General features: G+C 35.7%; 1 protein-coding gene across 1 annotated transcript in view; it reads right to left on the reverse strand.

The window, feature by feature from the left end:
* The window catches only part of ROBO2 (roundabout guidance receptor 2), a 1,654,780-nt gene that overhangs the window by 1,545,813 nt on the left and 96,353 nt on the right, over nt 1-12,614 (reverse strand). The window lies entirely within an intron of this gene.

The following is a 12,614-nucleotide window of genomic DNA, read 5'->3' on the forward strand; positions in this document are numbered from 1 at the left end:
AGGTTCCACATATATGCATTAATATACAATATTTGTTTTTCTCTTTCTGACTTACTTCACTCTTACTTCACTCCACATCTCTACAAATGACCCAATTTCTTTCCTTTTTATGGCTCAGTAATATTCCACTGTATATATGTACCACAACTTCTTTATCCATTCGTCTATTGATCGGCATTTAGGTTGCTTCCATGACCTGGCTGTTGTAAATAGTGCAGCAATGAACACTGGGGTGCATGTGTCTTTCTGAATTATGGTTTTCTCTGGGTATATGCCCAGTAGTGGGATTGCTGGGTCATATGGTAATTCTATTTTTAGTTTTTTAAGGAACCTCCATGCTGTTCTCCATAGTGGCTGTATCAATTTACATTGCCACCAACAGTGCAAGAGGGTTCCATTTTCTCCACACCCTCTCCAGCATTTGTTGTTTGTAGATTTCTGATGATGCCCATTCTAACTGGTGTGAGGTGATACCTCATTGTAGTTTTGATTTGCATTTCTCTAATTAGTGATGTTGAGCAGCTTTTCATGTGCTTTTTGTCCATCTGTATGTCTTCTTTGGAGAAATGTCTATTTAGGTGTTCTGCCCATTTTTGAATTGGGTTGTTTGTTTCTTTAATATTGAGCTGCATGAGCTGTTTATATATTTTGGAGATTAATCCTTTGTCCATTGATTTGTTTGCACATATTTTCTCCCATTCTGAGGTTCGTCTTTTGATCTTGTTTGTAGTTTCCTTTGTTTTGCAAAAGCTTTTAAATTTCATTAGGTTCCATTTGTTTGACTTTGTTTTTATTTCCCTTACTCTAGGAGATGGATCAAAAAAGCTCTTGCTGTGATTTATGTCAAAGAGTGTTCTTCCTATGTTTTCCTCTAAGAGTTTTATAGTGTCCAGTCTTACATTTAGGTCTTTAATCCATTTTGAGCTTATTTTTATGTATCGTGTTAGGGAGTGTTCTAATTTCATTCTTTTACATGTAGCTGTCCAGTTTTCCTAGCACCACTTACTGAAGAGACTGTCTTTTTCTCCATTACATATCCTTGCCTCCTCTGTCATAGATTAGTTGACCATAGGGGTGTGGATTTTTCCTTGGGCTTTCTATCCTGTTCCATTGATCTATATTTCTGTTTTTTTGCCAGGACCATATTGTCTTGATTACTGTAGCTTTGTAGTATAGTGTAAAGTCAGGGAGTCTGATTCCTCCAGCTCTGTTTTTTTCCCTCAAGACTGCTTTGGCTATTCTGGATCTTTTGTGTCTCCATATAAATTTTCAGATTTATTGTTCTACTTCTGTAAAAAATGCCATTGGTAATTTCATAGGGATTGCACTGAATCTGTAGATTGATTTGGGCAGTATAGACATTTTCACAATGTTGATTTTCCAATCCAAGAACATGGTATATCTCTCCATCTGTTTGTAGCATCTTTAATTTCTTTCATCAGTGTCTTATAATTTTCTGCATACAGGTCTCCTGGCTCCTTAGGTAGGTTTATTCCTAGGTATTTTATTCTTTTTGTTGCAGTGGTAAATGGGAGTGTTTCCTTAATTTCTATTTCAGATTTTTCATCATTAGTGTATAGGAATGCAAGAGATTTCTGAGCATTAATTTTGTATCCTGCTACTTTACCAAACTCATTGATTAGCTCTAGTAGTTTTCTGGTAGCATCTTTAGGATTCTCTATGTATAGTATCATGTCAGCTGCAAACAGTGACAGTTTTACATCTTTTCCTATTTGATTCCTTTTATTTCTTTTGCTTCTCTGATTGCCGTGGCTAGGACTTCCAAAACCATGCTGAATAATAGTGGTGAGAGTGGACATCCTTGTCTTGTTCCTGATATTAGAGGAAATGCTTTCAGTTTTTCACCATTGAGAATGATGTTCGCTGTGGGTTTGTCGTATATGGCCTTATTATGTTGAGGTAGGTTCCCTCTATGCCCATTTTCTAGAGAGTTTTTATCATAAATGGGTGTTGAATTTTATCAAAAGTTTTTTCTGCATCTACTGAGATGATAATATAGTTTTTATTCTTCAATTTGTTAATATGGTGTATCACATTGATTGATTTGCACATATTGAAGAATCCTTGCATCCCTGGGGTAAACCCCACTTGATCATGGTGTATGATCCTTTTAATGTGCTGTTGGATTCTGTTTGTTAGTATTCTGTTGAGGATTTTTGCATCTATGTTCAGCAGTGATATTGGCCTGTAGTTTTCTTTCTTTGTAACATCTTTGTCTGGTTTTGGTATCAGGGTGATGGTGGCCTTGTAGAATGAGGTTGGGAATGTTCTTCCCTCTGCTATATTTTGGAAGAGTTTGAGAAGGACAGATGTTAGCTCGTATCCAAATGTTTGATAGAATTCGCCTGTGAAGCCATCTGGTCCTGGGCTTTTGTTTGCCTGAAGACTTTTAACAGCAGTCTCATTTCAGTGCTTGTGATTGGTCTGTTTATATTTTCTATTTCTTCCTGGTTCAGTCTCACAAGGTTGTGCTTTTCTAAGAATTCGTCCATTTCTTCCAGGTTGTCCATTTTATTGGCATAGAGTTGCTTGTAGTAATCTCTCATGATCCTTTGTATTTCTGCAGTGTCAGTTGTTACTTCTCGTTTTTCATTTCTAATTCTATTGATTTCAGTCTTTTCCATTTTTTCTTGATGAGTCTGGCTAATGGATTATCAATTTTGTTTATATTCTCAAAGAAACAGCTTTTAGTTGATCTGATCTTTGCTATTGTTTTATTTCTATTTCATTTATTTCTGCTCTGATCTTTATGATTTCTTTCCTTCTGCTAACTTTGGGCTTTGTTTGTTCTTCTTTCTCTAGTTCCTTTAGGTGTAAGGTTAGACAGTTTGAGATTTTTCTTGTTTCTTGAGGCAGGCTTGTATTGCTATAAACTTCCCTCTTAGAACTGCTTTTGCTGCATCTCATAGGTTTTGGATCATCGTGTTTTCATTGTCATTTGTCTCTAGGTATTTTTTAATTTCCTCTTTGATTTCTTCAGTGATCTCTTGGCTATTTAGTACCATATTGTTTAGCCTACACGTGTTTGTGTTTTTTACATTTTTTTCCCTGTAACTGATTTCTAATCTCAAAGTGTTGTGGTCAGAAAAGATGCTTGATATGACTTCAATTTTCTTAAATTTACTGAGGCTTGATTTTTGACCCAACATGTGATCTATCCTGGAGAATGTTCCATGCGTACTACAGAAGAAAGTGTAATCCACTCTTTTTGGATGGAATGACCCATAAGTATCAATTAAATCTATCTGGTCTATTGTGTCATTTAAAGCTTGTATTTCCTTATCAATTTTCTGTTTGGGTGATCTGTCCATTGGAGTAAGTGAGGTGTTAAAGGCCCCCACTGTTATTATGTTACTGTCGATTTCCTCTTTTATAGCTGTTAGCAGTTGCTTATGTATTGAGGTGCTCCTATGTTGGGTGCATATATATTTATAATTGTTATATCTTCTTCTTGGATCAATCCCTTGATCATTATGTAGTGTCCTTCCTTGTCTCTTGTAACATTCTTTATTTTAAAGTCTATTTTATCTGATATGAGTATTGCTACTCCAGCTTTCTTTTGATTTCCATTTGCATGGAATACCTTTTTCCATTCCCTTTCAGTCTGTATGTGTCCCTAGGTCTGAAGTGGGTCTCTTGTAGACAGCATATTTATGGGTTTGGTTTTTGTATGCATTCAGTGAGTCTGCGTCTTTTGGTTGGAGCATTTAATCCATTCACGTTTAAGGTAATTATCGATATGTATGTTCCTATTACCATTTTCTTAATTGTTTTGGGTTAGTTTTTGTAGGTCCTTTTCTTCCCTTGTGTTTTCCAACTTAGAGAAGTTCCTTTAGCATTTGTTATAGAGCTGGTTTGGTGGTGCTGAATTCTCTTAGATTTTGCTTGTCTCTAAAGCTTTTGATTTCTCCATCGAATCTGAATGAGATCCTTGCCAGGTGAAGTCATCTTGGTTGTAGGTTCTTCCCTTTCATCACTTTAAATATGTCATGCCACTCCCTTCTGGCTTGTAGAGTTTCTGCTGAGAAACCAGCTGTTAACCTTATGGGAGTTCCCTTGTATGTTATTTGTCATTTTTCCCTTGTGCTTTCAATAATTTTTCTTTGTCTTTAATTTTTTCCAATTTGATTACTATGTTTCCTGGTGTGTTTCTCCTTGGGTGTTTCCTGTATGGGACTCTCTGTACTTCCTGGATTTGGGTGGCTATCTCCTTTCCCATATTAGGTAAGTGTTCGACTATAATCTCTTCAAATATTTTCTCAGGTCCTTTCTCTTTCTCTTCTCCTTCTGGGACCCCTAATAATGTGAATGTTGTTGCGTTTAATGTTGTCCCAGAGGTCTCTTAGGTTGTCTTCATTTCTTTTCATTCTTTTTTGTTTATTCTGTTCTGAAGCAGTGAATTCCACCAATCTGTCTTCCAGGTCACTTATCCATTCTTCTGCCTCAGTTATTCTGCTATTGATTCCTTCTAGTGTAGTTTTCATTTCAGTTAGTGTATCGTTCATCTCTGTTTGTTCTTTAATTCTTCTAGGTCTTTGTTAATCATTTCTTGCATCTTCTCGATCTTTGCCTCCATTCTTTTTCCGAGGCCCCGGGTCATCTTCACTATCATTATTCTGAATTCTTTTTCTGGAATGTTGCCTATCTCCACTTCATTTAGTTGTTTTTCTGGGGTTTTATCTTGGTCCTTCATCTCGTACATAGCCCTCTGCCTTTTCATCTTGTCTATCTTTCTGTGAATGTGGTTTTTGTCCACAGTCTGCAGGATTGTAGTGTTCTTGCTTCTGCTGTCTGCCCTCTGGTGGATGAGGCTATCTAAGAGGCTTCAGCAAGTTTCCTGATGGGAGGGACTGGTGGTGGGTAGAGCTGGCTGTTGCTCTTTTGGGCAGAGCTCAGTAAAAGTTTAATCGCTTGTCTGATGATGGGTGGGGCTGAGTTCCCTCCCTGTTGGTTGTTTGACCTGAGATGACCCAACACTGGAGCCTACCCAGGCTCTTTGGTGGGGCTAATGGCAGACTCTGGGAGGGCTCATACCAAGGAGTACTTCCCAAAACTTCTGCTGCCAGTGTCCTTGTCATGGTGAGACATTGCCACCCCCTGCCTCTGCAGGAGACCCTCCAACACTAGCAGGTAGGTCTGGTTCAGTCTCCTATGGGGTGACTGCTCCTTCCCCTGGGTCCCAATGCACACACTACTTTGTGTGGGCCCTCCAAGAGTGGAGTCTTTTTTTTCCCCAGTCCTGTCAAAGTCCTCCAGTCACATCCCGCTAGCCTTCAAAGTCTGATTCTCTAGGAATTCCTCCTCCCTTTGCCAGACCCCCAGGTTGGGAAGCCTGATGTGGGGCTCAGAACCTTCACTCCGGTGGGTGGACTTCTGTGGTACAAGTGTTCTCCAGTTTATCAGACACCCACCCAGCAGTTATGGGATTTGAGTTTATTATGATTGTGCCCCTCCTACTGTCTCATTGTGGCTTCTCCTTTGTCTTTGGATGTGGGGTATCTTTTTTGGTGAGTTCCAGTGTCTTCCTGTCAAAGATTGTTCAGGAGATAGTAGTGATTCCAGTGCTCTCCCAAGAGGGAGTGAGAGCACGTCCTTCTACTCTACTATCTTGAACCAATCTCCCTCTACTCTTCTGCAGCTTATGCAGTTAAGCTAAATAAGTCTGTTCCATATGCAATTGCTTTGTATTTCAAAGATAGCCAGATAGATAGACACACATATATATAATGGATGATGAATTTCAACCCCTGACATCTGAATAACCAAAAAGCTGGTCTTCAAGTAGTTTGGCAAGTAAACATCACAGCATCATTGTCAGAAAATAGCCCCCAAAAGTCACCACAGCAGAGTTAGGATGCTAGAGAACTGATTTTAATTCCAAACACTGAGCTACACTTAAAGACCAAATTCAAATAGCCCATGCCTTTTTTTGATGATAAAAATACTGCATCAAATTTTTGCAATCATTGCATTTTTCTCATCCAGTTTGAATCTAGTCAGCTGCTTATGTTATTAAGATATTCTAAGGTTTTGATATAATAGCGACTTTTGGTAGAAAGGTCTTCTTTCTTTTTGGTCTCTTTAAACAATATTCAAAATCCTGAAGCCATTTGTGTTTGACATGTTACAGCCTATAATACCACTGCAATTTTATACCCTAAGATAGTTAAATTTTTTGTCTAAATCTTATCATATTGCATTTACCTCAAGATTTTTTTAAAGCATGTCCCAGTTCTTCGGAGATTTTCAAAGTCTGTTTAACAGCTTTTCTTATTCATTAGCAACTTCCCTTAGAATCTGCTAATGAGTCTCTTAGGACCCTGGAGTTCTCTCAATCATGGCACTTTTTAATGTCTTTATCACGTATTTGGGAATAATTCTGTTACTTCTTACTTCATATAAGCTTGATTTTTCTTGCATATATCACTGCTAAAAATGTTATATAACTCTTAGTTGAATCTACATCTTCTCTCATTATGAATCTGTTAGGCCCTCCACAGGTCACGTGAGCCTACTGTTTTTCAGAGAAGAAGCCCAGTTTAGTTTTGCCAACTAAAAATTGTCACCTGCCGTCTGCCTCTACGAGGATGAAGTCACTAGCCACTGCAGTTGCTGACATTTAGCACACCCTGAAAGGTGTTCAGGGTGGAGATCAGGAATGAGGCACTCTGCTCTGGGGAAAACTGGCAGAAAAGGCCTTCAGATAGTCAGATATTTTCAAGAGAAGATTTCATGAGCCCAAATTCTTGCGTCTCCTCATATCTAGAAAAGCACTAAATCATTAATGGTGACATCTGCTCCTCATGACCAGCAGCAAGCCTCTGCCAAAATGTGTGCTTGACTGCATGTACAGCCTTCACTAAAATCACATATACACTGACCTCCCCCCGACCTTCTAGGAGCTAGTACCTCAGAGCAATCTGGGAGACTGTCTCCCAGGCTATAGTCCTCATTTTGTCCCAAATAAAACTTAACCCTCACATCGTGCATTTTTTTCAGTCAACAGTTTCCTATAGTATTATCTATCCTCTTTCATACTTGCTTTATCAGAATATATTTGAATACAGTTTAATTCTACAGCAAGTGCTTTATCTCCCTCACATGATCTATTGTGCTTACATGGGGCTTTCTTCTCGTCTGAGAAAGCATCAATTTTTCTAATCCAATATATTTTTAATAAAATCATGTCTAAGAACAATTTAATTTCTCTCTAAGGCTACCTTCCTTTCTTTTCCTTTTCTTGAAAGACACTCCATCCGAACACTTTTCCCTACTGCCTGAAACATTTAGCCCTACTCATCTATCTTCTCAGCTCCTTGACTTTGATAGATGGCCTAACAGAAGTAGGTCACTGGAGGTTTCCAGAAAGTCTATCTCACTTTCATATACCCAAAGTATTCCTAACACAGAATTACTGGATTTAGCAAATAAAAGTACAGGATGCCCACTTAAAATTAAATTTCACCCAAACAAAAAATAACTTTTTAGTGTAAGCATGTCCCAAATTACCTGTGGTTTATCTGAAGTTCAAATTTAAATAAGTGTCCTCTAATTTATCAGAAAATCCTATTCTAATGGAGTAACTCTATCTTTAGCTGTTGTCCAAAATCTTGACTGGGAATTTTCTAAGAACATCATTAGTTTCATCTCCAGAAGAAAAGAGAGAAGGCCAGGTTTCATTCTATTTTCACGTACTTGATTTTTATGATATTAGATCTGGCATCTCAGAAACAGCCTTGCATGATTACCAGTAAGGCCTCACCTCTAGTTGTTCCTCGGGAATGAGGAGCATAAGCCCGCTCTTGTTCAGTGGGGTCCCTTGGAATTAAGTCATTCACAAATTATAAGCATTGCACACCTACTCTATGACAAGTACTGTAATATCAAGGATCCCAGAAAGAACAAGTGATATCCTGTCCACTAGAAATTTTAAGTCTAGTAAATGAGGAAAAAAAGATATGGAATGTGCCCTTTTTACTGATTTTAGTACCTATATCTGCATCCTTTGACTGACCCATGTTTACCTATAAATTATGCTCTCATTATTAAAAAACAGCTTATGCTATACCAGAATTAGGGCATACATGTATACATTTCCTTACAGTCAATAAAAAGGTTAAGTGTGTGTGAACCTAGAAAGAAAAATACGCTGACCAAATGGAAAACTGGGATTCACGAAAAACACTTCCACAGAACTATAAAAATAATCTAAATGTCATTTTCTAGAACTTTCTTTGCTTCATACTCCAAATGTTGGACTGTCCTAGTTTAGTCCTAAGATATCTCTTCTCTATAATCAGTCTCTCAATCAGAGGTCCATAAAGTGTGGTCTAGAGATGCTCGGCTGTCCCTGAGTGGATCCAAAAAGTCAAAACAATTTCACAATAATAAGATGTTATTTCCTTTTAACTATTTTATTCTCTCACAGTTAGAAGCTTGGATTTTTCAAAGGCAACAAGGCAAATGATATCTCAACAGACTAAAAGTAGAAGCAGATATGAGAACCAGCTGTCTTTTATTACAAAGCCATTGAAGAAATATGTAGATATGTATAAATTTAAGCAATCCCTTTTTTCTAACTATTTTTTGTTTTGGAAAATATAATTACTCTTTATAAAAATCTTATTCAATTAAGAGCGCATTACTCTTATTTTTAAATGAATTAATATATAAGTATTTTGAGAATTTCTGTTTTAATTTATATTAAGAGATAAAACCCACATAAGCAAAAGTTCTTCAGAGTACCGAATATATTTTTTTTAAGTGTAGAGGGGTCCTGAGACCAAAAAGTTTGAGAACAAGTAATATCTAACGACATAGCTTTAAACTCCATCCTTCTTATACTTGTGACATCAAAATTTACATATTCAATTGTAACCACTCTCTATTAAGATCTTTCGATGGCTTTCCTACACACACAGAATAAAATTCAAACTCCTTTTTGTGACCTACCAGGTCACAGGAGATCTGGCCTCTGCCTCAACCTCCCACTTTATTATCTGTCACTTCCTGCTTCCTCTGCTTGGTCCACACTGGACATCTAAGCTCTTCTTCAAATATGTCAAGAATGGTCTCACCTCAAAGTCTTACAAATCCTACTGCCTGATATTTTTCTCTAAAAGACTTTCTTCTTTCCTTTATGCAGGTATCTACCCCGAAGTTTTTCTTTAGAAAAATCTTCTCTGACAACCCATTAGGAAAAACTGTCTCTGTTACTCCACACCTTGCCCTGCTTCACATTTCTTGATAGTCTTATCATAACCTGAAATAAAATATAAACAAGATACTTGTTTATATTGGGCCTCCCTCACAAGTTACACGAGAGTAAGGACATGTCTATTTTTGTGCGTTACTTTATCCACAACACCTTCAAAAGTACATGGCATTTCACAGGCGTATAGAAACCATTTGTAATTTTTGGTACAGTGAATATATTTGACCTTATAGCTTTATTTTGAAGTGAGAATAATACAGACTTTATTTTTACAGCTTTTCACATGGAAGGTCATTTCTTTAACTGAATTCCTTCATGCCAATAATTCAAGGAGAGAAAGTGTGCATACAGGAAAAATATTAATAATATTTGTTAACTTATCCCTAAAAGAGATTTAATTGAATTTTTGTCATTAGTGCAGCAATGGAAATTCTTCCATACTACCTGAAAAGAAAGGCACATTTACTGTCTTATATTTTCAATACTTTGTACAGATCAGAAATAAATACAGTCACCAAAACGAAAGTAATATTATATAAACCAGTACCTAATTGAATAACAATAAAGCAACTTAATGCTTAACATTATCAACATTTGTTCTGAGCTATGTCTTGATCTTCACAATGTTTTATTCATTCAGTGGTTAATTGCTTGCTTACTACTGTGGGCTAAGTAACAGAAAAAAAAAAAAGAAAATTATGGTCACCAATTTGGAGAACAAAATGTACATCAGCAAAGTGGATACAACGTTTTTGCAAAATTGAAATGACTGAAATATCGAGGAGAAAATAGCCAATAGAACAGTAGAGTTAGGGTGGAGATTCAGAACTAGAGAAATGGATTTGGCAACAGTTAGCTTAAGAGTAGATGCCACTGAAGTAGCAGAGATCACTTAAAGAACAGTAAACTTAAGAGTGCTCACTTATTCAGATTTCTGCCAGGCTTTATGGAACATTCTAGATGCGAAAGATTTTGCAGTACAGAATCACTGAAGATTGGCCTTCTCTGTAAGATCTTCTTGACACACTTACTGTGTACTTTCTCTACATCAATGTAGTAATTCCAACAACTAACATATATATGATGTTTTTAAAAGTTTACAAATATATTATGATGGTGAATTTTATTATATTTGGACCTCTCAAGAGACCATATAATTATTTCTATTTTATGTAAAACTTCAGAAAGTTTAAGTGACAAGGTCACAAATAGGTCATTGATGCCTAATCCACCACCTTTTTTATGATGTATAGTTGACACTGTGGAAATGAAAATACTGTGATTTTCTCTCTGAATTTTACTTCTAGTTATTCCTAATTGCTTCATATGACTTAATTGGAAACTTGGCTTTATTATAGCAATCTCTCCCCTTCCCAAACTACCTTCCCCAACTGAGATAATTGCTAGGAACTATAAACCTAACAACCTTTAACCCCACAGACCCTGGGTGTGCTTCTAGCAAAATTTCCTGATAATATTTGTACAGACTATTAATTTTAAAGACATGGCAGATATAGAGCTTCTGTCTTGATTATACAAAAAAAAATAATATTTTGAATAAGATTACATTAAAATATTTAGGATAATTTAACATTTGCTTTCGGTAAAAATTTCTTGAAGGAGCAAGGGAACAAAAATTCATTTGAGATAAAGTAGAATTTTATTCTTTTATAGTGACATATTGATTTGCTAATATTGTATAGAGAACTATAATCCTATAGCAGGTTAAATAATGAGTTCCTCTAAGCTTTCTTTTTTTTTTTTAAGAGATTCCCTCATACCTTGCCAGAAATTTAAGGCTGTCACTGCTTGGAGACTACTGAAAGCAAAATGAAAGAGTTCCATCAAGTGGTCATATGAAGACATGGCAGTTCACATTTCACCAATACAAAGAGAACAATTACTCCAAAACCTAGTTCACACATACATTTTCAACAAAATTCCCAAAATTTATGCAATGCAACATTTAAAAATATTATGGATACAAGTTAAACATCATCATAAATATTTTTTTCCATATTATTAAACTGCAACAGAAATGAAACTGCAACAGAAATGTTTTCTTATTTTCATTTTCTAATGCTCTGTCCATGTAGCTTAGGCTTGAAAATGTGTGGTTATAATCTTAATTTCTATCTTATAGTCATCCTTTTAAAATATTTGGCAGGTACACCAGAGGTTACACTAAACTAAGTACTGGATTGTGCTAAAATTCAGAAACCAGCCACGTGCAAATGAGCCAAAACATTTAAAAATTATACCTTATAAATACAAAGGAAATACAGCTCAGGACTTTTTAAAAAATAAAATTAGTTATAAAGCATAACCATCAGTTAACATGATTCCTTTAACATCCTAAATTAAGTCTTTTGCAATATCTTGCCAAGTTGCATCTCCCTTATAAAAGAGGACCAACTGAGTATCTCTGTTTATAAATTATAGTAGATTTAAGCGGATGCATATTCTTACCTCTCTACTTCAGAAACGAGTGATGACTTACTTTAAAGCTATAAATGCTACTTTTAAATGCATATTACAGATTAAGATTTGTTTCATACTTTATCAAGCAGTAGTTCATTTGAGCAACCATTTACAGTGTGTAATTAACCAAACATTCGACTGTGTATAGCATTTCCCACTTTGTACAGAAACAATGCATATTATTATTGAGATAATGTTAAATGATACATTTTTATATTAAACCTGTGAAATCTCATTTAGGTAATACATAATCTAATTAGATTATGTATTACCTAAATATAAAATTGGAGACAGAGTGTATAATGATTAAGAACACAGGTTTTAGCATCAGAGAGATTGGATTTGAATTTAATCTGCCACTTTTTAGCTCTGTAACCTGGAGCAACTATGTCTTCATTTATATGAGAAGAGGAAAATATTACTACTAATGTTGTTACTATAGAAATTAAATGCTATATTTTATATTGAGCAGTTAGATATGCAGTTGATAACCCTTTAAATATGCAGTTGACAACCATTTAAATGAATAATACTTTTGGGAGAAACAATCCATTATTCTATCTTCTTATTAGTAGATAAAAATGGTGTAGACTTTTGTATACAAGTTAATTGGATTTAAGAGTTTAAAAAGTGTAAATGACTAAGGAAACAAAATAATATAATACAAATATACTGCTGCTATGATAGAAACACGGTCATACATTTTTTCTGTATGAACTTCCTCCAAACCAGTAATCTCTCAGACCTGCATTTCCATTTCAACAAAAAGCCACAAAGAGATTCACATAGTTACACTACTATTCTCCTTTGGAAATCTGCATTGGTAAATAAGCCAGGCTAATGTAAAAATGTCACATAATAACAAAAACAGTTCTTCCTGGCAACGTGGTAATATACT

This window comes from Pseudorca crassidens, chromosome 5 (assembly GCF_039906515.1).
Source record: "Pseudorca crassidens isolate mPseCra1 chromosome 5, mPseCra1.hap1, whole genome shotgun sequence".
Taxonomy (NCBI): Eukaryota; Metazoa; Chordata; class Mammalia; order Artiodactyla; family Delphinidae; genus Pseudorca; species Pseudorca crassidens.